At 43.0% G+C, this 8,216-nt stretch overlaps 1 long non-coding RNA gene across 4 annotated transcripts in view; it reads left to right on the forward strand.

The window, feature by feature from the left end:
- Positions 1–8,190, forward strand: part of LOC119230905 (uncharacterized) — a 17,838-nt gene extending 9,648 nt beyond the window's left edge. For 2 of the 4 annotated variants that reach the window (XR_008549521.1, XR_008549524.1), the window contains 2 exons: positions 470–2,338; positions 7,604–8,190. This is a non-coding gene — a long non-coding RNA (uncharacterized LOC119230905). The remainder of the gene's footprint in view (positions 1–469; positions 2,339–7,603) is intronic. The other 2 variants (XR_008549522.1, XR_008549523.1) reach the window with 2 other exon arrangements.
- The last annotated feature ends 26 nt before the right edge of the window (positions 8,191–8,216 follow it).

Below are 8,216 nucleotides of genomic sequence, written 5' to 3' on the forward strand. Positions count from 1 at the left end.
TGGCCCACAATCCCATGCTTCTATTCACATCTTTCCTATGTAATGCCCTTTCTGCTTGGTAGACTCCTATTCATTCTTCAAAACCCAGGCCAAATGGCAACCTCCTCTGTGAAGTTTACCAGATTTCTCTAGATAAAGCCGAATCATTCCTTTTCTGTACTCTCAAAGCACTTTACTCATGTGTCACTATTTCATCTTTGTTTCCCCCACATCAGCGCTCTATCTTATTTGTTTCTGTTTTTCCTGTGCCCAAGCCTAGTGCTGGATCATGGTAGATGTTGAATACACGCTGAGTGAATTCAATTCCTAGAGCAAAGAAGTTCAGCCTCTGGAGGTCCAGAGAGAGAGGGTGATGATGGTCACTTAGCAGGTTTCCCACGTATCAGTGTGAGAATTCACTAATCACCTGAAAACTGTTAAATGAAGATTCTGACTAAGGGAGCCTCATGAGTCTGCATTTCCACTCCAGGTGATGCCGGTGCTTCTGATCTGCAGACCACACTCTGAGCACCGGAGTCTGGCTCTCATGCTTGCTGAGAAATCACCAAGGAGTCACCAGGAAGGTCTGAGCAGGGAAGGAAGCAGTGAGAATCTTTTCCATGAATGGCAGTGTGGTAAGATGAACCAGCAGGAAACACCCAATCAGCCCAAGAATGCTCAATTTGATTTTTTTCAGTAGCTCCAGAATTAAGAGGAGAATGGGATGGGGCAGTGGGATTTAGCTCTTATCAAGCCTTTTACTGCAGAATCAATCTTCCACCTAAGTCCCACGGCTTGGAATACCCAATAACAGAAAGATCAATAGGATGCAGCCACTCAACACCCCCAAATGAAGCCCATCTAATATTGCTGCAATCTGTGCACTCTATTGAGAGCCAAGTGCCCACAGGGCTTTGGAGGCAACTGGGACTAGACATTCAGGGCCAACCAGGTGTTCAGATCTGCTGTAGATAGCAGGTCTAAGATGCTGCAAACAAGGTGGAGATCTTAGTGCCTTTGCTTAGGGAACCCCTCGAAAGACTGCAAAGTTTTCACTGCTGTGAAGAGGTCATATGTATCACCTGAGTCTCAACACCACTGACCTGCCACCATGGCAGCCGAATCTGTCACAAAAAAATGCCCAGTGGCGACAAGTCCAAACCTAGTACAAAGATTTCGAGAAGTCTTTAGGAAATGTCATCATAAACATTGTATAAACCAGGAAAGATGCAGTGAAAGTGGTGTATCTTACCTGCCAAGTACCTTGGCCTTCTGCTTGGTAGCTGCAGGGAACTTGCTCTGCTTGGAGGTGCCTTTATGCCTGCGGCCAAGACTTTATTTCTGGGAAAGGTACACAAGCAAAGACTTTGAGGGGCTGATGTGGGTTGGAGGAGACACTCAGGTTCAGCAGGAAACACCCTATGACTTCAGCAGCTGAACACGGGAAACTACAGAATGGCAAGGATTGGCTGATGCAACATCACTGATTGGATGAGGCCATGGCTGTTCCCCCCATTTTCCAGGTTAGGTGCACAATCCTGCTTTGTCAAAACTCCAGTCCCTGACCAGGCTTGTCTTTGTTAGGCCCCTAATGGGATCCAAATAGCTCTTAAATGAGAAGCTATTAAATGTCCCTCTTCCCCATTCACCACTCACTGTACTTTGCTCCCTCACTTGTGTTTCACCTAATCCACTTGCAAGCCAGTGGATTTATCTTTCAGATTTAAGGTGGTTCAAAAACATTAACTTTTAGGGGGATCAAAATGTCTAGGTACTGCCCTTTTTTGGCCACCAGATAGATGACTAGGGTCCTGGACTTGTCAGGGTGCGAGGTGAAGTCCCTCCTTTGTCACTTTAGGGCCCTGGGCAAGTCACTTCACCTTCTGGTGCCTCATATTCCTTAGTTATAAAATTGATTGTTGGTTTAGATGATTCTTAGGAGATTCTACCATGCCTTATGTATAGTGGTCCATTAAAAAACAGGGATATCTGGGAAATTATTGAGTTAAAGCCCAAATATAATGTCACATACCATCCTTCCCTCAGTGACTTTGAAAATTCAAGTTCATTAGAGCCATACAGGAAGGAAACAAAGTTTCAGAGAAAACCAAATTGCACAAATGTGAAATTCTTTCAGACAATTTAAATCATAAGCCTTTATGTAAAATTATACTTTGGGTTGAAAATATTCTGTGAGACTCTTCGAAAGTCTTGAAACAAAAACCACCCCCCTGCATTTACCTTCCAAAAAGTGATATCCCTTTTCTCCGGCTGATGAAATGTACTTAGAAGCTTCTTTTCTTGTGATGAATCCAGGCAAAATGAACTGGGTGTCTCAGAAGGCAGCTATCCCGGAAAGGTGAGTGAGGGACTTATGGTTCTTCTTGTTTCCTTTGGAAGAAAATTTTGTTCCCCAGCCAAGCATTGTTTTGCTTTGTCTAGTCATCCCCTGAATTTTGGAGCATGCTTCTCAAGGCTCTCGCCAAGACCCAAATTTCATGGAACTTGACCTAGTTGGTTCTGAATGGTTTCAAGATAGAATTTCCATCTGGAAGACCCTGCTGGGTATCACTCCCTTTATGTATGTAATATACAGTGAGCTTCAGGGGTGTGTGTAAAAGCGAAATGCAGGTCTTACTGTCCCTGGGTCTTGATCATGTTATGACATGATGTGATATGTCCTGTGTTTGACCTTTTTGTAATGGGCAGAAAGCTAAAAAGTCCAACAGATTCTCATGTATCAGTGCATAGATTTCAAGATATTTTAGTAATAGCAACAGAGAGTACCCAAGGAATTTTATCACTGTTACATGGTATACACACACACACACACACACATACACACACACACACACACTTTTTCCAGGAACACGCAATGTATAAATGAGGCTGACCTCAGACATGGCCCGCTTTCCACTCTCCCCTGCAGGAAGTAGAATTTTGCATGTTGCACACACAATCTTTGGATGATACAAGGGACACTCATGGTCAGTAACAAAGCAACATCTCTGTTTGTGTAAGGGTATTGTAGCTCGCGCTCTGGGTGATGGCTTCCTAGCCATTCTCATCATTCCAGGCGCCATATTCCTTGGAGACTAGCCAGTTCCTTCTTCAGCTGTTTTCACCCATCTTCCACTGCCTTGGCTGTCATTCACAGTTGGATGGTTTTGTTGGTTTTTTTTTTTTTTCTTTCCTGGCTAAAATGCATTTCCTCTTGTTGTTTTCCCAGAATACCAAGCAAATATACTTCTTGTCCATATGCCATGGCTCCATATGCCAATGTTTACTCTTCTGGGGACTCATCCACTTGTTCTGCTCTAGAGGAAGGAAGAACACAGGTGTTCTGATAAAGCCATCCTGTCCCCTGGAGGGGTATGGGGTTAATAAAATTTTTCTTAATGGTGCCCCTGGTAATAGAAACATTAGCCAAGAAGCCCCCTTCACAGTGAGCAGGGGTTTGTGGAAGAGAAAAATAATATCTGGGATGATATTTGCATCTTCCTCAGCAGATAGGAAGAGGGTCCACTGTATTCTCTAAATATTTTTTAGTGGGCTATTCATCATTGTAGGGTGGCTTCTAAGGTTGGCATAACATTACAGGCTTGAGTGGCAAAACTACACACTTCCAGAGGATTGTTAGATTTAACAATGAGATTTTCCAATTAGTCACAGTATGTTGGGACTGAAGGACCAAGTCTTGTTCAAGGCTCCCCACTCCACCCCAAAACCAGACCAGCCAGGCAGGCAGAGGGACTTCCCAAGAACCACCCTGATGGAGTGGGTAGAGGGAATTCCCAAGAACCATCTGGTGGGATGGGCAGAATGCTGTCCTTCTCTTCATCAATTGACAGTCCCTTTTTTTGGTCAAGGCCATTCTTCCATTTCCATTAACATTGCATCTCACCTTCCTTTCTTTTATCTCCTGCTTAGATATTTATTGAGTACTTAATATTATGTGCTTCCTGGTTTTTCCTTTTTTTTTACTTCTACTTCTCTTTCTTCCCAGTTAGCTTACAAATTATGAATGTCGGTAAGTTTGCTTAAAATGAAAAAGGTGTCAGATGTGTTCTCTATGTTTGCAGGGAAATGAAAGATAGGGCTGGGAAAGATCTCTGGCCGCAGAGATTAAGAGGCCCACCTTAATCTAAGTAGCTGGGCCCCCTGCACTGATAACCTCACTGTTAGCGTCCCCTGTCCAAACCCTAGAATTTCCCCTTGAATTCCAGCCCAGGACCCTGGGCACTGTAACTCCTGATAATTTAAGAGAGCCCAGTACAATTCAAAACATTACAGCTGAGAAATTCTTCAGGCTGCCTGAGCCTGGGTCATCTCAGGAAGCTTACAGGTTAGTGCAGCAAAAGACATGAAAAGACAATTGTTTATTTATTGAGCAAGTGTTTGCCACTGGGCACTTAAGTTCTGGGAATGTCTTAGGACTAAGAATAGACACAATTTTTGCCTTTAGAGTTAAATGCAAATTTTAAAAAATCAGGGGGCCTCCTTGATTTTTAGGGGTTATGTCTCAGTGCTGTCATTGCTACAGCCTGGGTTTAATCCCTGGCCAGGGAGTTGACCCACAGATGGTGCGGCAGACCTCTTCTGTCTCACCCACTGCTCCCTTTAGCAGTGTGTTTTAGTAGATTCGCTTGTTCTGCTCCCCAGTCTGTCTCTGGTGAATCCTCTCACCCTCCCACGCATCTGGCCTGTACCCCAGTTCTTGTATTCATGAATAAATAAATCTAAAAAAAGAAAAAAAAGAAAGTTGACCAAGATATGCGTAAGATGGCCATGACCACAGTGGAATGGAAACCCCTTTCCAGGGCACAGGGACACTACTCTGAGTCCAGGAAGGGGGACGGGCAGTCATGGTGACTGGCAATAATGACTGACACTGACCTCTCATCAGCAATTATTCACACAAAAGTACAATACAATTAGAATAGATGTAACATATATCCAATCTCCCACTATCCAGTTTTGTGTTGGCTATTTCCTCTGCCTGGGATGCTCATTCTCCAGATATCCATATGGTTTGTTCCCTGTTGATCTTTAAATATTTAAATATTTAAATATTTCAGTCTCAATGAGTATTTTCTGATTTCCCTTTTCCTACAATTCTTATCACCCTTCCTTGCTTTGTTTTTCTTCATGGAACTGACTGCTCTGTATGATACCATGTTTTACTTTGTTATTTGTTTTCTATCTATTTACCTTAACCATAAAGTAAATTCCAGAATTTAGAGAGGGAGGAGCTATAGAAGCCAATATCATCAATGTTCTGCTATTTGGTATACTCCTGCTGTTCCAAGTCTTGACTTGTCGCTGAAGACCTGGCCTAACCTGTTGAGACACACTAGGTAGAATAGGGCTGCCCAAGATAAAAGGAATTAATTATAAGCTGAGAATGTTTCTTGGGAAAAAACATTTGAAATCTGCCTGGGTCATAGAGAAAAACTGCTTTAGAGCCTAACCTATTTTATCCTGCTGTGGACTACTGATAACATCTGTGTTGTAATACCCTGCAGCCCCACCTATTCTGCCTGTTGGCACAATGCCTGGAAGGAGCTGGATAAAGGTGGGGATGCTTACACTCTTGCTGCCCCAAATAAGTTGGGCTTAGCCCCATTTCCATCTAGTGTTTCTGGTAATCACCTCCCCCAAACAGAGTGCTACAAGTACGTGCCCTGCCCAGGTCCCCTCAACTAGCTTCTAAGCATTTTGACTGTCAAAGGCTCTGACTTGCACCCATGTCAGGACTGCTCCGGGTTTATGGGAGGTACTTAGCCCAGAGATGCCTAAGAGGTTCCATTCTGCTTCATCCAGGGAATCATTCAATACTCCCAGGAGCTCTGATTCTCAGTAATAGAGAATGGTAGTTAGAAACCAAGGTCTGGGTCCTGGGAGTGCTCATTTCTCCTGGGAGTGACTGATTCTAGGCAGTCTCCACGAACAGAGCTTGGAACTATATGTATGGATAGTAAGTAGCGCATGCATGCATACATATCTAAATTCATTTCTGACTCTACCTTATACATATTTAAAAAATACTCATGAGATTAATTGTTAACTCCAACTCTGATCTTGCACCACAGGGTGCATTCTTGCATTTGTATCTTGCATTATTTGTAATTTCTCAGTGACAAACATGGATCTGATTATCTATAATATATTTAACTGTTAAACACCAATAATCATATAAAATAGTTTTAGAATTGCTAACCTATACTCCCCTGAGAAACAAATTTACTACCAAATGTACAGTATTTGCAGTTGGTTCTTTTTGTCTTTAGCTTCCAGTTTCCAATCAAAGCACTGCTTTCTAAAGCTATTTATGTTGGCTCCTTCCTTTCTCACTCTCTTCCATGTGAATCATTTGTAATACTGATTCCTTTTGTCATACTCTGCATTCTATTTTAGGTATCTCTCACAACCTGGCAAACAGCTTACAATTTATATCCAGTACAATCCACTTATTGTGATGCATAAGCTGCATAGGTTGTATACTTCCAGCTCCACAGTTCCAGGTAGACAGTCTCATCCCCCCACATTCCCTCACATTGGCTCCTTTATACTCACCCCCTCTTCCCAAACCCAACTCCAGGCAACCACTGATCTATGTTCTATCTCTAGTTTTTCTTTGTTCTAGAATATCATATAAAAGAAACCAGATTGTAGTCTTTTGTGTCTTTCACTTAGCATAAGGATTTTTGAGATTCATCCATGCAGTTTTACTTTGTTTTTATTGTGGAGTAGTATTCTAGTGTATAGAATTTGTTGAAATATTTACATGTTGGTAGACATCTAGCCTGGTAGTTTTTGTCCTTCTAGGAATTTATTTCCTTGAGACTATTTATTGGTATGCAGTTGTTCATAGTAATCCCTCTTAATCCTTATTTCTATAAAGTCAGTAGTAATGTCCCCTATTTCGTTCTTGAATTATGGAGTAAACTGGTAGGTGGGAGGTTGAGAGAGAGGCAGAGCCAATATTCATTCACATTTCAAAAGACAGATGAGCTAGAATCCAAGTACCTTTACCAATTACTAGAATTGAACTTCAGCCAACCCTTAAGCAAGTCCTGGCCTTCACTAACTTAATCAATTAAATAGAAATAACTATACTTATTAAAAGATTTCTATGAAGATTAGGGACAATGCAAACAAAGCACCCATGCTGTATTAGATCCTAAATAAATGGTGCCATTATTATGGTAAATTCTTGGTATTTCACAACAGCAGCTGTGTTGCCCAGGGCACTTGATGCCATATAATCACACTGGCATGAGATCCCTGGGTTCAGAGGACAATTGCTTACTCTGTTGAGGGAGTAGCAAGTGTCAAAAGCTGTAACTGCTGACACAGGCAAGGTTAAGGGACCAAGACTCCAGATTATCGTGTGTTGTGCCTTTGACAGCAGGCGGTTCAACAAAGCATGACTTCTGAAAGGCACTTTGTTCGCTTTTCAGGAGACCAGTATAATACATAAGACCTTAAAAATACAGAACTAACAAATACATGGGAAAAACCAGTTTCCTTCTTTACTGTTAGCTTCCTTGTTTTTTTGTTCCTGGTTCAGTGAATTACCAACAGGACTAATAAATCTACTGATAGTTTTCTTTCTTCCAAGAGTATATTTTCACTTCTGAGTATGTTCCATCACCTTCCCTGGCTCCCTTGAGAAGAATGGGTGCATCCTGAGAATCATGTTCACTGATTCCCAGACCAGTTTCAAAGCATTCAGTGGAAGGAGGTGAGTTGGGAAAAGGCACTTGTGAACTAGGGCCACCTGGTCTGGTCCCCATCACCATTTCTTTCTTTCTTTTTTTAAGATTTATTTATTTATACAAGATCTGGGGTACAGGTCAGAGCCGCGGGAGGGTGAGAGGATTCACCAGAGACAGAGCGGGAAGCAGAACAGGCAGACGGACCAAAGACACTGCTAAGCGGAGCAGCAAGCGCGACAAGAAAGGTCTGCCACACCATGGTGGTTTCTCCCTGGCCGGCCCGGACTCGAACCCGCGCTGCAGAGGCTGTGGACAGCTTCACAGGACTGCGCTCAACCCGCTGCGCCACTGGGGAGTCCCCCCATCACCATTTCTGAGTCCACATGAAAGGAACCCCAAAACTCTGTCTCAGTTCCCTCATTTGTAAAGTGCATGAAGTCCGGCCTCGCGTGCGAGAGTTTTTTCGCACACGTGTGAGCGGCGACGCAGCGTGGAGGCCGCGTCCCGGGCGGGCGC

Source organism: Talpa occidentalis, unplaced genomic scaffold, assembly GCF_014898055.3.
Source record: "Talpa occidentalis isolate TD23 unplaced genomic scaffold, MPIMG_talOcc4v2.1 talOcc4.7, whole genome shotgun sequence".
Lineage (NCBI taxonomy): Eukaryota > Metazoa > Chordata > Mammalia > Eulipotyphla > Talpidae > Talpa > Talpa occidentalis.